This window comes from Uloborus diversus, chromosome 10, assembly GCF_026930045.1.
Source record: "Uloborus diversus isolate 005 chromosome 10, Udiv.v.3.1, whole genome shotgun sequence".
Lineage (NCBI taxonomy): Eukaryota > Metazoa > Arthropoda > Arachnida > Araneae > Uloboridae > Uloborus > Uloborus diversus.
Genome location: NC_072740.1, coordinates 35,324,290 through 35,345,056, shown reverse-complemented (window position 1 = coordinate 35,345,056; position 20,767 = coordinate 35,324,290). Strand labels below are relative to the sequence as shown.

Genomic DNA, 20,767 nt, shown 5'->3' with positions numbered 1-20,767 from the left:
CATCATTATTTTCAATATAATCAAATATTTCTGTCATCGCCATAGTAACAGCGGGATTTTCAGGACGACCTGCTTTAAGACCTACAGAACTCTTTAGAAATGAAGTGTAGCAATTAGAATGGTACTCCGCCTCAGCAGCAACTAAATCGTATTCATATTGTATGCGTGCAATAACAATTTTTGCTACGTCATCTGAACGATTATGTGCAATCTTTAGAATATTATCTTTAAAGGAAAGAGTAGCAACTTGACAAATTCTACGCCGTATATTCTGCTGTTTTTTCTTTTCAGTCTCTTCATTTGCTTCATCACCACAAATTAAGCAACAGTTTTTAAAACAAAATGTTGTCTCACCTGATAGGACTCTAGTACGAGGTGGACTACTCAGAGATGTACTGGCCTCTGTCTCTTGTTGTCTTTTAGCTGCCGCAATGCCCACTTTCGGGTGTACATTTTGCGACACTACATGAACTGATCCACCGACTGTTTGTCTTTCAAGTATTCAACAAACCTATCGTTCCTTGCACTACTTGAATCAATTGTAGATTTTAGTCCGCGTTCAACAGTAACAATTTCACCGTCAGTCAAAGATTTATTGCAAATGAAGCAATCTTGCGGCATCTTTGAAGAATTATTTGTTAAGGGTACGTATTCATATCAAAAATAGTATCAATAAACCCGACTTTTCACAACAAAGAATCACTCCCTGTTAATAGGAGCACTTGTGCGACTGACTTTGCTCATACAAAGGAATCTAAGCGCACCCACTCTCCCCTGAATGTAATTTGATCTTTTCAATTTGAAGGGGGGGGGGTGTGAATCGTAAGAGGGGATAAGCATAGCGGTCAAGTGTAGTTTCTCGAGGTCACTCGAAAGAAAGAAAAGGAGCTTCAGTACTATTTGCAAGTTTCAAAAACTGCGATACCTTATGAATGTTATCATTTATTGGGGGGGGGGCACAAATATTGGGCTTTTTTAACACCTAGGCAGATCCAGTTTCTGGTTTTGGAAGTACTCGTTATCAGAAAGGGATCAAAGTAATTTTAGGGCACAAATAGGGGGTTTAAGGTCAACGAAATATGTCATCAAAATGCAGCTTTAATTTTGTCGCTTACGGGGGGGAGGGCTGGGGGGTAAGACCACCAAGGCACAGCCTCTAAATCGCCGCTTGTATGTACATAAATGCATAGTTTTCAAACTTTGTATCCTCTATTTTAAGACACTTACCGTTTAAGAGATATTTGTGAAAAATTGACTTTCTGAGCTTCGACCTTGAATAAAACGTTTAGCTCCACTGGGATTCGTTGGGAACGTTTGAAATGTCGTTTATAATGATATCTCTAATTATTTCTATGGTAATTTCATAGTCAAAGTGCAATATTTGGACAAAAATTGGGATTTTAGGGTGAATTTTTAGAAATTTGAGTCCTTGAACTGCAGTTTTAGACTTTATTTTATCGCTTTAGGGAGAGGGGGTATGACCCCTTGACCCATACACTGAATCCCCTCCCGTTTGTGCATAATTATCTATTAATTATTTATTAATTATCTATTAATTTTCAATCTTTGTATCCCCTATTTTTACAATAACACTTACCGTTTAAGAGATAGTTGCGAAAAATCGGTTTTTGACCTTTGACCTTGAATAAAATTTTGAGCTCCACCGGGATCGATGGGGACTTCTGACACTTCACTTTAGTGTTGTCCTTAACTATATGTGTTAATTTCATAGTCAAAGTACCAAATAGGGGTACAAATAAGGGGTCTAAGAGTTTTTTTTTAAATAAATATGTCTCCAATGCCATTTTAACCTATATTTAGTAGCTTTAGGGTGGAAGGTATGACCCCCCCATGACCCATCCTTGGAATCCCCACTTGTTTGTACACAATTGCATACCTTTCAAACTTTGTAACCTCCATTTTTTCGCTAACAATTATCGTTTAAGAGATATATATGAAAAATTGATTTTTTGACCTTTGACCTTGCATAAAATTTTTAGCTCCACTCAGATCGATGAGGACTTTTGACATTTCATGTATAATGATGTTCTTAAGGTCTGTACCAATTTTCAGCTTTATGGGAATTTTTCCGAACTTTCGCTTTTTTCGTGTCTATTTTGACCGGGCTAATGCGGATACAATTTCATTGCAAACTTGTACTGCACCATAGTCGATTTGTTCATTAAATATGAATGAATGTTTACTAGAAAAAAAAAAAAAACTTTTGTCCGAAATGTATTTTTTCCTTATTAAAAAATAACTTTCGGTTTCAATCGCAATTTTGTAAGAAAAAAAAAAGTAAATCTGTGTTTATTGGATTATATTCAGCTACGCAGTACAGTGGAGTCCCGACTTACGCGAGGGATGCGTTCCAAGACTCCTCGCGTAAGTCGAAATTTCGTGTTGTGGAAAAATATGTGTAAATACATTTTTTAGAAGCATACCAAATTCTTTTAGACACTTAAACACTCTCAAATTGCTTTAAAGCATTCCTCAACTATACACTACAGTTTCTTACATAAAGAACTGAACTTTTACTGTATTTAAAAAATAAAAAACTTTTATTCAAGATGAAATACTAATATACACAAAATGAATGATCAATGGGAGGGAAAGATATAAAATAAAATAACACCCGGTATGCACAATATGCAGCAATAATTAAATACTGCACTATAATAGTACTATACAGTGTATAGTAGATACAGTAACATATTTATGAGTACGCATGGAATTGTCTCGCTACGGTCGACTTTTTGTAGTTGTTCAAGCATCTCGAGAATGTTAGACTTTTTTTTTTTAAATCAGAAACTTTCTTTTTCTTCCCATCTTCACAAAGTTTAAATGAATGTACCACTAAGTTACCATTACATTTCAGGAACTTTAATGTTTTGATTGAAAAAAATAAAATAAATGAAGGATGCTGAGAGAGTGACCAACAACGCAATGCGTAGACTAATTAGATGTGGGAACTTTTGCTGTAAGTGATGCTTAAACTTATGCAATAACATTCACGAAATCAATATTTAGTGGGCAATAAAGAAGCCGATACTTCCTTCTAAAAGATTCGTGTTATGGACGAAAAATTCGCGTTAGTTCTAAAATTCATAACTCGGGAAAAATTTGCGTTATAGCCATTTCGCGTAAGTCGAATCGCGTTGTAGCGGTAATTAAATTATCTTGGTTTTGTACAGTCCTGGAAAAAAATTGAATAATTCTTCGTATTTGAATGTCATTTGCACTAGAAAGCATGAGATGCGTCAGTTTATCAAGTACTAGCGGCCCGTCCCGGCCTTGTTCGGGTTAAAAAGCGATCTATCTTTAAAAAATATTATGCAGGAACTTTTAATTTAAATATCAATAGTAAGCAATATTTTTTGTTTCGTTTTTATGAGGTTTGCAACAATTGATTCAACTCATTTCCTGACCAAGAGAGACTAACACATAATTCTCACTGAGCAATATAATCTTATCATGTGTAACACTCATAAGAACTTTTCATTGGGAGTTGTAAATACTTAAATTTTAAAAGGAAATATGCAAGGACCATAAGGATGCAAGGAATATGAGCCAACTGATCTGCTGCAGGTGATGTAAGAACTCTAAGTGTAAATCATATTATTCCGTAGTGATTTTAATTGGGTGTTGAACTGCGTTGCATAGGTTAGACAAATTAAAGTTACGCAATAAAATTATTGGGATTATGCCTTTCCCAATTCACATGGTAAAGTATAATTTCTTTGTGAAAGCTTTCCGTGTGTTTTTTGCTTACATCTACATCATAGAACAAAGAAGATCTCGCGTCTCTAAGGCCCGTTGAACTTCAACAAAACTTCAACCCATTGGCCAAGTCCTCTATTTATTCCACTGTTAGATACTAACTTCTGAGCCCAAACACGCACGGTTTTACTGTGTATACACACAAAGTTTGTATTAGCTTTTAATACAAAATATTTATTATCCTTTCGCAATATCTCATTACATTTCTTAACAAAATGTCTATTTTTACATTTGCTTCTGCTCCCTAAGTTGCCAAACCCTTTTCATCTTTTCCGGAAACCTTGATAATGCATCCTACGAGAATCAAGAACACAATAAAATAAAATTTATTAGTTTCTTATCGCTGATATGCTTAGCGAAGCAAAAGCAATCTCAAATGCCAGTAGCGGAATTCTGCAGCTTTTATAAGTCACAAAAAAGTTGTGCATGTCTAATTAATTTCGTTAAATCACAATGTTACCTCATTTGTAAACCTAATTGCTGTGATCGCTTCGTTTCGTCTCACGGTATTGAAATATTTAAGAGCAGAAAACAAGTTTAATTGTTTGACTAGGTAAACTTGAGCGCGATTAATAACTAATTATTATTATATAACTATTGCTACATCTTGCTGTCTCAAGGCACTTAAATTGTAACGTAATACATAAGTAAAGAGTTTTTTGTGCATTATATTCTTATTAGTATATCTTTTGCTAAATAATGCAAAAAAAAAAAAAAAATACTTTTCAATCTTCACAGGATAGTAATTAAAATTAGTGTGCTACTGTTTATGCAGAATTCTTCAAAACGAGTCATTATTAGATGTCAAAGATATTCGGATAGCAGGTCAATCATTATCAGTAAAAGTTTTAGTGTACAAAAATTAACTGCTACTATACAACCTCTTCTGATACTCGAATGACTTGATCGAATATTTCGATTTTTCTTGAACTAAAAAAAAATCTACCGCATTAGTTGAAAAAATGTAATCCATTCTTAACAGCATATTCGAGCACTCTCAATCTTCAAGCACTCTCTTAGGTGACATGAATGTGATCTGAAAAAGTCTTTTTGAAAAGATAATCTTGTGTAGTTCATTCTTCATTTGTAGCTAGTTAAATATTTTCGAAATACTTGTAACAATATGTTTCAAGCGGTTAAAGTGACACTCATATCATATGAAAAGGTCACTTAAAGGCATAAAAGGTGTGTAATACAACTTTCAATAGCTAAAAGCATTTCCAAAGTACGTGATAATAATATGATCTGGAAAGGTTAAACGCGCGAAAAGGTGATGGTATGTAATTCAGTTTTTGACAGCTAAGTATTTCCGTAACCACAGCACTCAGTTTCAAGTTGTGTGAATATAATCTGAAAAATGTCGTTTTAAAAAGATATATGAATAACATATATAAGCATGTAAACTAAGCTTTGATAACTAAGTGAAGTACTCTCGATTGCTATTTTAAACTGCAAAACTTTTTCGAAAAACTTCCGTCTATATTTGAATTTATTTTTCTACTTCATTCCACTAGACTTTATTTGAGTGGTGATGCAGAGTTATTATACCTTCCCTGTCTTAATAAACGACAAAATGAGTCTGAAAAAAATGCATTTGCCTCTTACTTCATATAAAATTTTGAGTTTGAAAAACATAATATAGTGCAGATATTCTAAAACGTGATAATACTTTTTTCACAAAAAACATTTTCTCGAAGAGAATGATTATTATTATTGCTATTATTATTATTATTATTATTATTATTATTATTATTATTATTATTATTGCGAATAAGATACATTGGTTCCACTTTCTCATTCAGCATGGTTGTTCTCAATCTTTCTGATCTTGTTATACCTTTTGTCAACAGTGTTTGAGGAGTAACGCATTTTTACTCTCTTCATGCCCCAAAAATATATCTGTTAAACTGCCGAAATTTACGTTATGGAAGGGAATTGTTCATTTCAGTCCTTACACATACATAAGATACCATAAAAGGATTAGCAATTGGGTTTTAAATCAAAGATTCTGGGGAAGTTTCTTTTCCCGTTTGCTGTGCCCCTGAAATGTTCCATTCACACAAAACTGTCCTAATCGGTTTTTTTCAATGCGATTTGGCTGAAACTACGATTAGTCAAATCGAGCACAGATAGTGGCTTCTTTTTCAAGCGCGTAGAGCCTGAACAAACACATATATGAAACATAAATCAAAGATAGAATACAGTAAGTATATATATATATATGTGTGTGTGTCAAATCGATTAGTTAAGTTTTGATCGGTATTTTAATTACCCACAATAACTAGTCCTACCTCAACCAGAATGAGTAAAACTGGTTGAAAAATGGTACTTTAGAGTTTTGAGATTATTTCCGTAGCATTAAATGGAATTAGTAGAAATTGAATGTGTTGCCTTGACTGAAAATTCTTTATTTTCTGTATATTTTTATGCTTTTATGATATACTGTTAACAGTAAGCTCTATTAACAGTAAGCTCTTCCTTGAACAGTGTACTATTTTCAAACTTTGTGAGTATGTTTGAATATCTGATCGCTAAAGATGTTTTGCCTTTCATGTTCGAACTAACCGATTTTATCTACACTAACTTGTCCAAAGATTTCTAATAGTGTTTATAACAGAAATCATCAATATCTGCTCTACCTTATTTTAACTGAAAAATTCACTACTGTTTGTAGACAACTCTACAAAATCCCATTAAAAGTTTATTTGACATTAATCTGCTTTTCAAGATTTTTGTATCTACTTAAGACGTAATTTTATCCATTTTAGAGCTACAGGTATAAATAATGTACCCCCAAAAGTTAATAATATTGATAAAATGATTTAAAATCATAAACAAGTAATGATGATACAATCCATATGCGTAAAAATAGAAACATCAAACAGAATAAGTCTTTTTTATGCTTAAGACTAGCGGGTTTTTTTTTTTAGTTCTCCTATATTTTCTTTTAAATATTCTTCTGCCAGCCACTAATTCTGATTTCTATATTCTAAAACGAAAATACTTGTGAAATAAGGATCAATGACCGCACATACCCAAAGTTATTTCGAAAATATCAACAAATCCAAAATAACTTTGAGTATTGGATTTCAAGAAATATTCAATTTCCAATATAATTCTTCCAAAAATAACTTCTCGAAGAAATCCGCTTCACCTTAACCATAAAAAAAATATTCTTATAAATAACGATCGAGCAATGGATATCCTTAAATTTCCGAAATCGCTTGTCGAGAACTTTTTTTTTCTATTCCGAAACCAACCCCCTCTTTTAGTGATGATCTCCCATCCCCACTGTTGCTCCCACGTGATGGCTGCTTCTCTACTCCCGCGCATCCCAGATCAGCATCATCGTCAGTCAGCGTTCGAATTCGCACAGCGAACGGATCGTTTTTGTATTCCCTCAAGAGTTTTCTGGGTTATTCTTCCACTTATCGGACATTTACCGATTTCCAACATTCAAATTTAGATTCTTGTTACTACAGGTGCTTTAGGAAGATCAACTGACAGGTAAGTTCGTGATTTTTTTTTTCTTTTTTGTTCCTAAAATATATATTTTGTGGACTTATTGGTAATATAGTTGTTTCTAGGAAACTTATAAACATTGAATGAGGTAATAATGTTGCGGGTTTTTTTATGGCACGTGGTTTCAATGAGTTTTCGGAATTGCTCCTAGGAATTTAATTTTTAGATGTAAGTACTATATAATATGCTTTAGCTTCTTGAAAATTTGAATTTTTTCAGTAAAACTTAATATTATGTTTTACAGAAACTGACTCTTTATGATCAGAAACATGTAAAATGCTTTTTTTTAAAAATTACATGGTTCGCTTCCCTCTTTCTTATACATTGTTCTTTCATTCGTTTATTGAGTTTGATTTACTAAAGTCTTGCGCGAAGAATTTTTATTGAGTTATTAAATAGATTCATTAAATGATTAAATAAATACATTTTAATGGTATGATTTTGCAATGCTTTTTTAATAGCAAAACATATTTAACTTTTTATAATCTCCGAGAAATATCACCTTGAAAGTAATTAGATATTTTTAATGATTGAAAAAATGGCTTAAGTACGATGTAGTCAAAAATTTTTAAAACAACAAAATGTGTTTAAATTTCCGAAAGTGATATCAAAAAAAAAAAAAAAAAAAATTTGTAAAAAAAAAATAAATAAATAAAAAAAATAACGTGTAAAATATTTTGCAAAAACGCATTTAGTTATCAAAAACTTTTGAAAAGTGTTTGCTCGTATACTTTTTATAATCTTTGGGATTTAATTCTATTTATTTTGTTTCGTAAAATTATCTTACAAGTATTCAAGTATGTAAAAGTGATTACATATTTTACAATCTTCATTTAGAACTACTTTTAGAAATTATTACTATAAAATTAGTAAAGCCATCTATCGTTAGTCTGTTCTATTCAGATTTTTATCACGAATATTTAATTTTTTCTTTAACTTATTTTACTTTTTGTAGTAACAAAATCATGTGTAAGTACATATGAGTGGGCGGAGATTTAGCTAGGGTTTCTCATAGTCAGGAAAACAGTTCTCGACATTAGCAGAGTGAAATTGATTTTGGAGGAATAAAAACACGGAAATAGTCAAGAAATCATCTTGATAAGTTTCATTTAAAAAAAAGACTTTCTAAGCATGAAATGTACGATGAAAAGGAAAGAACAGATGCTAACTGTTTTGATTTTCAATGTTGAAAAATTATGTTCGGCAATGTGTTGTTGGAATGGTTGACATTTAGTGTTGAAAAAAAGACGAGATATTCAGATGCAATAGTTTAGCTTTGCAAATTTTTTTGTTTTTGTTCTCACGACGCTTAATTTTCTTTTAAAACTCGAAGCGTGAAAATACGCTTGTATAAACATTTAGTAATGTCTCTATATGCATGTATTGGACGTAAGTTGAATGTTGTGATTTACGGTCGAAAATTATTGTAGTTGGAAAAAAGTGGGCAGAAAAGATTCATTTGCTGAAACTTTAAGCAACTAGCTAAAAAAGATAAATTTAAACATTTTCTAGTCACTAAGATCAACATTTTATTTCCTTTATAGCAGAATCAATTGTTTTTAAATTATAATTAATTACCAATGTATTAAAAATAATGCAACCTAACTATTCACCATCAATTTTGAGAAAGAGGTGTTCTGCAATCATTTTAGTTTATGTGGTTTAAAATGGGAACTCTACTTTAGACTCTTAATTTAATGAAGTAAGTAACTATCAAAAAGGATAATTCTATGTGTGATGGAATGTTATTTTTGAAGAAAAAAATGTTTAAGTGAAAACAAAAAGAAAAAAAAGAAATTATTTTCATTTTAACTGACTTTTTTTTTTTCCTTTGTGTTTCGACGTTAACAATTAAAATATGGAGAACAAAACATTGAAAATTATGTGTATCCTTTATTTTTCAATTTGTTTGCTATATTTTGCTGTGTGACGGAATGATATGTTTTTAAACCGAACTTTCGTAATAAAAAACAAAATTTTTATTAATTGTGTATAAATTAATTCTTTTAACTGAGTAGTTCTTTTAATATACAGAAGTAACTGTAAAAAACTTAATTGGAACTACCTCTCACTACACAAAATGCACCGCCAGCTCAGTCATTCCATCCGAGGACTGCAGTTTCGTGCTTTTTAGCACTCATCAGCCCGGAATAGGAAAAAACTGAGCTGAAGACGAAACACCTTTTAAGGAAGCCAATAGGGCCAAGCAAACTGGTAGCTAATGTAGAATTAGCACACCAGACGAGTGACCGCAGCAATGGTGCGGTTCAACTCAAAGATTGATCACACTTTCAATTTCACGCTATCAATCTATGAGTTGAACCGCACCATTGCTGCGGTCACTCGTCTGGTGTGCTAATTCTACATTAGCTACCAGTTTGTGTGGCTCTATTGGCTCCCTTAAGAGGTTTTTCGCCTCTGGCTTGGTTGCTTCCTATTCCGGGCTGATGAGTGCTAAAAAGCACGAAACTGCAGTCTTCGGATGGAATGACTGAGCTGGCGGTGTATTTTGTGTATTTCTGCCCTATCCTTGGCTTAGGGCGGTAACTTACTGCAAAATACCTCTCACTAATTGGGTTTAAACAATTAAAGTTTTTGTGTTGTGATAGAGTAGCAAAAATTTTCTAAGTCCGCTTATTGCAATAAAAGTGACACATATTTTAAATGAATTGGGAAAAAAAACCGTATTGCACTTGGCACATATAAAGTTACTGAACAGAGTGTAATGAGTAAACTAGTTTTTAAAATAATTCCAATTAAATTGGTAGAAAAAAATGTTTTTTCGCAAAAGTTGCCATTTTCATAGAATTACACTGAAAATTTAAAAAAAAAAAAAAAAAACCTTGATCTGTAAACTTTCTTCTTTCGAAATGTTTCACAAAAGTAAAAGATTATGACAACTTTTAGAAATTTGTAACATTGTGTACTAGAATTCTAACTAAAAGAATAGGCTTGTGATTTTAATTGTAATTAAAAAATTGGCAAGTTGTTCATGCTTCTAATGAAGAAAAAATCATTTGCTTTTGGTCTATTAATGCTTCCCGTTTTTGAAGAATTAAGGTCTCCTCAATTTTTGTCAACAAATAAATCGTGGTATCGTGGTACTGTGGTTGAAACCCAGAAGACCCCGATCTACTTCTATTCGGCTACACAAGCCGAACATAAAGTCCGCATGTGATAAGCAACTTGCATTTAAAAGAGAGTTTTTATCACTTGGACATGATTTTTAGATATGCTAAATCAATCAATAACGTATATGCCCCAATTGGGACTCAAACCCATGCCTATGAGAAAACAGTCTTGTTCTCTACCGAATGTGCTACTGCTGGGCTCAAATAAATTACTCAATAGTTTAATACTATAAATTTCCTTACATTCTTTTACAAGAAATCCTTAGGAACACAGAAAAAAAGAAAGTATTTGGCGATTTTTTTTTAATTACAAAAGGTATCTCTTATCTCCTATTTTTCATAGAAAAATTTTAAAAGGTCAGTCGTTTTTAAAAGAAAAACACCACAGAATAATTAAGTAGTGACAATGCAGTTATTGACTGAATATTCGGCAAATCAGCTCATGACGATGTAAAAAGTGTGCATGGAATTTGTTCTAGTGTCCACTATGATGTAAATCTGTCCCTTGATTACACGGCTAATCGAGCTCTCATGGCAGGTTTGTGTTAACTTGATTTGTAAACCTATGTAAACTTTGCAGATTTATTTCGTTATTAATGCACGGCTTTTTAAAAATGATTTTAAAATTGATTGAATAATTCAAACACCCATATTATAATCACTAGGTCTATATTATTTTAGAAAACTAGTTATATGTTTAACAGCCTTGAGAAACTGTTTTTCTCGTATCAGCTTTAGTGTACTTTTCCTTAATAATGTTTAAAGAACAGAAACTATCAACATAAAAATAATGCTTCTTTCTAAATTGTTTGTATTTCATACACTGGAAAAATTGATTTAAATATTACTGAAAATGTACTGCTTACAGTACAGAAAGTTATATAGCAGCGTCTACCGGAAAAACAAACTAGTTCAGTGCCAATTGGTTGATTTTTTTTTACTGTAAAATTTTACAACGAAATAGGATTATATAGAGAAATGGCACAGGAGCGGCAACTTAGATGCCAGTACTTTTTTCCTTAAATTTTCAGGAATTTTTCGGGGGAACCAAGCCAAAATCTTCTAAATAATTCTGAACTTTGCCTTGTTTCATGTTTTTTTTTCAATAGCTTTAAAAAAAAAAAAAAAAAAAAAAAAAAAACCATGGGAATTCCAGTAGGTTTTAAAAACAACCCTCCCCCCTTCTCCGAAAGAAAAAAGGAATCCCCTAAATGTAGCGACTAACTGAAAATTGAGTAGCGTCTCGATAGTGAGCTATTACTCGACTTTAAAGTGGTGGTAAAAAAAATTGCATCACCCGCGCTGCAAAGGAGAGGAATATCATCCCGACTGCATTTAACACAGTCAGGCATCCCGTATCCCAGATGATTTGGGAATGTATTTCTGATCAAGGAGCTGGTGGGCTTCAATTTGTGCAAGGAACAGTAAACGCTCAGGTGTATATTGTCATTTTGGAGGAGAAATTGCTTCCTACTATCCGGGATCACTTTACTTCAGTTCCAAACATCATTTTTCAGGATGATTCTGCTCCGTGCCATAAGGCAAAACTGGTAAGTAACAATTTAAAAACTTTATCCTGCCATTAGACTTAAATTGACATGGGGTTAAGTAATTGTTTTTCTTTAAACTCACACGCAGGTTCAGAAATGGAAAAATGAGCATGGGGTCAGCAGTTTGCCTTGGCCCGGAAACAGCCCCGATCTACATGAACAATTATCGAATTCCTGCTGTTAAATGTTTATTTCATAAGTTTTGCAGAATTTCATATACATTCATTGTTAATCGGTTGACCAAAACGTCTCACATAATCCCATTGTTGTGAAAATGCAAGGGGGATGAAATTTTTTCACCAGCATTCTAGGTTTTGCTAAACAACTCAAAAATGCCTTTGCTTTAAGTACATTTTATTCATTCAAAAATGACCTTTAGAAAAACCTCTTGGTTGAGCATTGGTTCATTTATGTTGCTTCTAATTAAAACATATTTTGTTTCGCTTTCAAATATGTTTTCATTTAATTTTCATTTTTAATTACAAAATTGATTTTTTTCTCTTTCTGGTGAACAAATAAATAAACAATTTGAATGAAAAATATATGAGCAGAGTAAACCCAACGTTATTGAAGTCCATTAGATGGGGATCTGTTTGGCATTTGAAGAACGTTTGACTTTTAATTTTTTCTGTAAGCTTCATTTATATTTTTGTTAAACAAAAGAGAATAATATATTTGACATAAGACATATTTAATGAAAGCTAATATTTATTTAATTACCGCATATTTTATTGGCTTTGAAGTTACTTTTAAACTATTAAATGAAACAAAATATAATAATGTTTATTTCGAGCGTAAACATTCTTTTTTTTTCTGCTGAAATATATATTTGCTAAAATATGTTTACATAAATATTTCGCATTCTAAATATTTGATGATTTTAGTGAAAGTCGTTTCGAGACATTTAGTTTTGTCAGCGTGAAACTGTTTTTACGTTCGATGTCAAATAAATAAATAAATAAAATAAAATAAAATTCAAAAATATATCGAAGACTTTTTTTACACGAATGATATTTTAATGCAATGTTTTTATTTCCAACAGTTTTACCTAAAGTCTTTTACATGCTCTTTAAATATGAAATGTCCAGCACAAATAAAAGACATTTCGTTAAAAGCTTAAAATATTTTTACACAAATATGATTGCATAACTTTTAATAAATGAATGCTGCATTCCCATACTGTTTATATTGTGGAAAAATATCAGAAGAAGTAAAAGTTGGCATCCTTCAGTTTCTGAATCGGCAATATTGTTCAAAAGAGTCGGAGTCAGAGTCAATCATTTTCCCTCAAAGCTCGCAAGTCTGCCAATCCGTGTGGAATCAGAGTTGAACTGATTTTGGGGTAGAGAAGTCGGAGTTGGAGTCGCAGATTCTAAAATTTCCGGAGCCGGAGTTAGTCAATTTCCCTCCGACTCCACAGCCCTGCTTAATTAGTAGTTTCTACCTTTCCAAAAATTCTGAATAATGCCTTCTTAATTTAATAATATACATTGCATTTTGCCTTTAGGAAGTGATGAGGAAATATGACAGTTATTCCTTTTAATATTGTAACGGATTCGGTGCGACTTCCACTTTCTTGAGATGAAAACACAGTTCTTGATAAAAACACAGGAAATTTATTTACACTATGTACAGGAAAGATCGTCAACAACTGCTAAATTATTCATCAGCAATTAAGCAATTATCACACAACACCGTAAACTCAACGTTTACACACGTATTTACTTCCAAATACGAAAACAACACAGCGAAATGCCTCGCTATAAACAGAGCAAAAATGCTCCCCCCCCCCCCAGTTCGAAATATCAATCGAAACTCTCCGTTTATCCATCGCTAACGGCTTATATAGACACCGAAAAGAAATTTCTCAAATATTCCACACGCTTCTGTAAAGTAGTAGACCGTTATCAAATTTCATCAATGAACAAAAAGGAAATAGGGGTCGTATACTTTAGCCATATGAAAAGGGGTTGTATATTCATTACGGGAAACTATTTACAGGTTACGTTCCTACAATAATTACTATTTACAGGATTTGTAACAATATTTCCTTTTTCTCGTTTTGTGTGCTTTTAAATTTAGTGTATAATATCGATTTCTTTTTTTTTTAATCAAGACATCTTTGTTGCTTCATTCTGGGTCTTTGAATTTTATTATTTTTTCTTCGACTCAAATTTATCTTATGAATTATTTTAGGAACTAAGCTCTTTAATCATGTCGGTGCGGATTGAAATAATAAGCTATCGAAATCTTTGGTTTGTCTTTACGACCTCATTTCTAGAATTAAGCGTTTTAATCGATTACTTTTCGGAATTATTAAATTTAAATTTTCTTTAAGACCTAAATTCCCACACTTCTTTTCTTAAACCTAATTTTGGAATTAGGTATATTGTTAACGGTAATATGTTTATAGTCACACTTGCTTACTGAACCCAACCAGTGTATTATTGAAATGAAAATCTAATAGGTATCAATAGAAGGAGCATATTAAGGCAGTTTTTGTAGTAAAGTTATTTGCCCTCATCCCCCTGTTATTAAGACATAAAGTTTCAAGGTCTGCCGAAATTTTACAAACATCACCAAATTTAAATTCTTGGCGTGAAATTAAAGGTACCACGCAATTTCACCATGATCATGTGTCAGAACATCCACCTTTAAAGCGTATGAAAGTATATCTTCCATTACTCGCCGAAAAGCACTAAATTTACTAGTTTTCTTAAAATTTCGGCAGACTTTAATACCTTGAGTTTAAATGACGGGGACATTCGTCAATGTTCATTCGTCATCATTCTCTTATGAGGTAAAGTTTGTAATCACTATTTTCAGAACTAAAATTTGCTAAAGTAAACAAAATATTATGTCCTTAAATTTGTTTCTTCATTATGCTAGAATAATAGGAAGTTGTACCTTTAAGACGCATCAAGAAAAATAATTTCTTCATATCTGAAAGTATGAAAGAAAATTTGCCGGGGAAGTATCGGCATCCTTTCCTCATTGAAACTCAATTTTGAATATTCCGAAAGCGCTGTTTGAAAATTTTTAAATTTCTCATTTTCTGTTGTTTTTGTTTCTCGTTATGCTCATTTTATTGTTTCTTTTTTTCTTTCATTATTACTTCTGAGTAAAAAAAAATGAAAAAAAAAATCATTCGACTGTCTTCAGTGCAAAATGCAAATACTGACCATCTAAAAATATAGCAGAAAATTTTAAATACTGATCATACAAGACTCAATTTTCAGATACTTAAAACACGACATATTTTTAGCTAAGCTTTCAAAATCAGAGGCAAACATTCGCTCCTTGGGTGGTTGCTATTCGGGGTTAATGGGTGCCTCCCAGTACAGTGCTAAAATGTCTTCCCATTTTTTTAAACACTAAACGTTCATCGTTTTGTTACTTATGTACATATATTTTCCCGACAATGCATGAGAATTTCTAGTACAAGCTAAAGATCGTAGCACCATTCTTCTAAAAATGAATCGTTCAGTCGTCAATCCCCTACGTCTGTTTTTTGTCACGTCAATTATCTGCTTAATTGTTCGTTTTTCCATCCTGCAAACACGGAGAGCTGTATAGGGCGAGTGGTAATGAATGGGGCATGGGGCTTATGCGGTGACTACTTGTTTCTTTTAATTAGTTAAATTTTTGGGGAGTAACAATAGATAGCAGTAGTGATTCATGTAATCTTACAAAATCATTCGAGCACAGTTAACAAGAACATGCTTAAAAAGTAAGTTCTCATTCTCGTTCTGAATCAGTTATTTATTTAAAAGTGCTCATTCATCTTTATTTATTCTCAGTGTTATAATATATTTTTTATTATTGGTGAATTCCAGCGGTAACGGAAGGACAAAACAATCGATGTATTTCTGTCTGGGAGCATATCAAAATGCATATTTTTCAAAAACTGATGCATAAACGTTTATACTTATCATAGTAAGTTGCTAAAAAATCCAAAGTCGATAATTTTTTGTTAGTAACTTTTTTTTAAATCAAATTTAAAAAACGGTAACGGAAGGACATTTTTGCGACATGATTTTCACGCTATCATGTTCTCCCCAAAAGTTCAGCTAAATTATAAAATGGAAAATTCTATAAAAAAAAAATAGAGCACATACGGGAGTATTCAGTCATTACAATTCCTCCTCTAGTTTTAAAAAGTAATTATTTTAAGCAACTAAATTATGTATTTGTTAAGGGTGACGGAAAGACAGTAACGGAAGGACAAGAAGTCCAAAACAATTAAACTTGGAAAATTTCAACTTACAAACATTTATTCAGTTAATACAGCAGTCTGAAACAATGGTATCTAATACCTGAGCTATCTGTAACAATTCTGAATTCTAAATACTCAATAATATTATCATAATCCATAGAACATTTATCTTCTTTCTCAGCAAACACGAAGATCATTCACACTTTATTATGCATTCTCAAACAAGTTATTTCTATTCCTTCATCTGCTATATCGAGTACCTGTCCAACATTGCTCTTAGTTAACTTCTTTCCCTTCCATCCAACTAACAAAACTTGTCCAAACGTTAATGAATCCTTTGGCATATTCTTATGATTTGGTGTTTTTGATTCAGCAGTATCTTCATTTTTAACATTATTTGTAACTCAGAGTCGGTTGACTTTGAAGTGAAATCTCGTTCGATTTATTGAAGTACTTACTATATTCAATAACATAACTTGTTACAGGATTCAAATAGTGAATATTTTGTGTGTCAGGATGATATTGGATCTTTTTGGATCCTTTTTTCTCCATCTTTTTGAAAGCTGATCTATAAGTTTACTGATCTCTTTGCAGTGCGTTTAACGGTTAAATCAGTGCTCTCAACAGTCCTTTGTCCTTTCCTGTGACTTGTGGCAAAAAATCTGAAAGCAGTTTCAATATTGTATTGTTACAATATAAGTTTCAAGTTTTTAAGCATATGTTTCTGCTTAAATTGTCTTGTCATATCACAAACATGTCATACCAAAATGATTTTCACATACTTAGGAGTTTTTAAGTGGCTTTCATGATTTTTATCACATACAATAGAAAAAATAAAATCACGAAACATTTTTTAAAAAAAATAAGTAAAAGTTTATTTTTAAATAAAAGCACACATAATTGTTGTACAAATATTACTTATATGTGTTTTAACTGTGACTACTAACTTTAAACATTAGTTTGTTTTATACTTGCATCATAAAATTTTACCCTGCTTCAGCTTATAGTTAAATGTCCTTCCGTTACCACATTTTTTTTGTCCTTCCGTTACCATTGAAAAACATATAAATTAACTATCCGCTAAAATTATAACTATGCCTTCTCCACGAGGGGAATAATTCTACTTTGCATAAAAAAGCATTAGTTTCTATACCCAATAGGTTATTGGTGAACTAACTGAGATATAGTATTTTGGTAACGGAAGGACATCAAATTGTCACCTTAGTAATGGACCTATTTCATGGTTGAAAAAAAAAACGAATTTTAAATTACTTACCAAAAACTTTAACTAGACATTCAGAAGATGAAAATTAACCTAAATATTATGTGCTGATAACAAGTTTATTGAAATTACAATATGTAACAAAAAAAAAGATTTTTTGCTCTGTAAAAATACAAAGAGAAAACTTGATTTTGCCCTTGATTTTCTGAAAGTCGTCAATCCATTTGGGAAAAACAGGTTAAGATTCAAGAAGTTCATTTATTTCTGAAGAGAATGGTATATGGCAAGTGACAGAATATTGATTTTTTAAATTCAAATGTCATGTCGCCTTTTTCCTGGAATTCACCTAAAGTAACGGCACCAGTAACAGACAAGGGTCCAGTAACAGACAGTCGCAAGTTTGGATTTAAGAATTTTAGGCGGGTAAAACTGATGTTGCTACGACCCATGAATATGGTATAACAATCCGTTATTATCATAGTGAATTTTATGAGTCAGTTGGTATTTACAAGGCAGTGGTGGAAGGTTATGAAACGCTTCGCCACCGGCAGACCTCGCCTCCACGAGGTCTGCCGGTGTTTCGTGTTCATTTGAATTTAATGAAGTTTCAGATTCAAAAATAAAGAGCTTTTGTACATTTTGAAGAGAAAAAGGGAATTCTGTCCATTACTAATCCTTCCCTCATCCTATTTGTTACTGGGTGTTATCAGACTTGTCGGTGTCTGTTACTGGGTGTCGGACCTTTTTTCGAAATTGAGCAAATAAAAATAGAACTAACTAATTCAGAGGATCCAGAAGCAGCCAAACGTTAGATGAGATTTAGTTGCATGAGAGAAAAATAGTTTAAAAAGTCTAAATGCATTAATAGGCTCAGAAAATTGAGTCAACCTGAGAGCGATGTCTTAAGTATGTCTGTTACTGGTGCCATTAGCCTATTCTTTTATCCTCTTTTTTTGACATTTGATTTAATTTTAGAATTGCCATTTATAAAAGTACGAACATTGTGGGAGTTGAATGAGACACAGGATGTGGTAATTAATGAAACACAATTTTCCCCTTCTCATAATGGAAGTTTTTAATTTATATATATGGACATAAAAGCCAAGTTTAGTTGATCTTTGTGGATGTTTATGTCATTCATTATAATTTTTCTATAAACAGTTTACGTTAGTTAAGCAATAAACATATTGATTTAATAACTGATATTCATATTAATACTTTATTTAATTCCGAATTCTTGTATGGATCCTTTACAGGATAACAATTCCTTCTACAACTTGTTCTTGGTTTGCTATGGAAGTCAGTTGAAGATTCATGCAAAGCACTTTTGGTAATCACGGTCTGTTAAAATCTGAAGAATCAAGTGTTGAATTTGCTTTTAATAATACTAATTATATCTGAATATATGCTAGAGATGGGCAATGTCGTTCTTTTTAATGATCCGTTCATTTCTTTGATCCGTTCATTCAACTCGTTCATTTGAACGACTTCGTTCATTTTAAAAAGTTGCAGGTGATCTATCTTTCTGCACGACATACTTACGTACATTCGAAATGTTGCATTAGATAACTCATATTCTTTGAAGGAAAAATAACTAAAATTATCTGAAAGTTAGAAAATATGCCTATGAAGTATGAATAAAAAAAAACTCTGTTCAGAGAGAGAGGTTTAGATGTATAAAGCAGTTTTAGTTCATTTTGTAAGATATTTCTCAGTTATCGAATGGCAAGATATGTTTCCCACTTAAAAAATCGCAGGTTCCATTTCGGTATGTCAAAAAATTAAGTTATTAAATTTTTCCAGCTACAGCACTGTATATATATATATATATATATATATATATATATATATATATATATATATATATATATATATATATATATATATATATATATATATATATATATATATATATATGTATATATATATATATATATATATATATATATATATATATATATATATATATATATATATATATATATATATATATATATATTATTACCAGTAACCCATGTATAACGAAAAAAGTAACAACAAATATATCGGTAGCTCAGCCGGAGTACCATATAACTTAATTTCAAAAAAAAAAAAAACAGTCAGCTAAAAATATTAGGGAGCTTCAAAATTAATCCACGGTATCAATGAGAACAGAGAAAAAAAAAACACAACACTTTTTTAAATGGGGGAAAAAAGTAGACATTAATAATCCGAATTATAAATCTCTGGACATTGAAAGTAAAATAAACGACTTGGATTCGTCAAGCAAGTTGAAAAATCAAGCTGTCGTTCACTCGACCACCGAGGCCCCGAAGATGAATGTAATTTTTTTAAGAAAAGGCGAATTTATCACAAGTGCATCAATACAATGTTCCAAACTGCTCACCGTTCAAAGGAATGGTCGTTCATTTTGAACGAACGGATCCGTTCATTTTAAGGATTCGTTCTTTTTGACCCGTTCGTTCATGAACGACACATCCCTAATATACGCTACTCTAGATCTAGGTGATATTTTTAATACTGATTGGAAAAAGTTTTGCTTAAATCTTAAAAGCTTCTTAAAGTTGATAGTTACATGTGTTTATCAGTAGAATTCACTTTTCAAGTTTTGCACAGAATGAATTTTTTATTTTTTTTTCTCATTAGGCTTTGAACGAAGTTGTCTTCTCCCATTTTTGCACGTTAACATTCACCGTATAATTTTTAAAAAAATAGTTGTTCCTAGATATTTTCTCACTTTAAAATAGTGTCCCACCCATCACCTTAAATAATCCATTCAGCCAGATATGTCGGAATGTACAAATGGAATTCTTTTTTAGGTAATTTTTTCACATTTTAGACTTTTTGCTTGTTATGTAATCATGTAATAAATTTTCCCCGAAAAATTGGAAAAAAAAAAAAACCCTTGTCAAAAGGAAGGTTTTTGATAACAATTCAAATGTGAAAACGTTTAATTTCAAAGACAGAAGTTGAGAAAATTGATAAAAAAGATGAATCTGTCTTTGGAATTAACTGGATACTTACATTTGTTATCGCACCAGTCATGTAGATTTTTAGAGCTATATTACAGTTTCACTGAGTATAAAAGCTAATAAAACTTTTGAAGTTCAATAAGTAAACTTAACAAAAGTTAAGTCTTGTTCATTTGTGAGGGACGTATTTATAAACCAAAGCACTTGATTCTTAACCAAGTTCGTGACCATCAACTCAGCGTTCAGTTATTGCTCATTGTACGTTCCATTATCGGTAAATTTTTTGACCGTAATACCGGTTACAATCAAACACTGAAAACAAAACAAAAATCGAGGTATTATTTCAATAACATAATAAAATCAAAATAAACTCA

General features: G+C 31.7%; 1 protein-coding gene across 2 annotated transcripts in view; it reads left to right on the top strand.

Annotated features, from left to right (window-relative positions):
- The first annotated feature begins 7,148 nt into the window (after window positions 1-7,148).
- Window positions 7,149-20,767, top strand: part of LOC129231789 (cAMP-dependent protein kinase catalytic subunit 1) — a 401,869-nt gene continuing 388,250 nt past the window's right edge. For both annotated transcript variants that reach the window (XM_054866165.1, XM_054866160.1), the window contains exon 1: window positions 7,149-7,287. The gene's annotated coding sequence lies outside the window, so the exon portion shown is untranslated. The remainder of the gene's footprint in view (window positions 7,288-20,767) is intronic.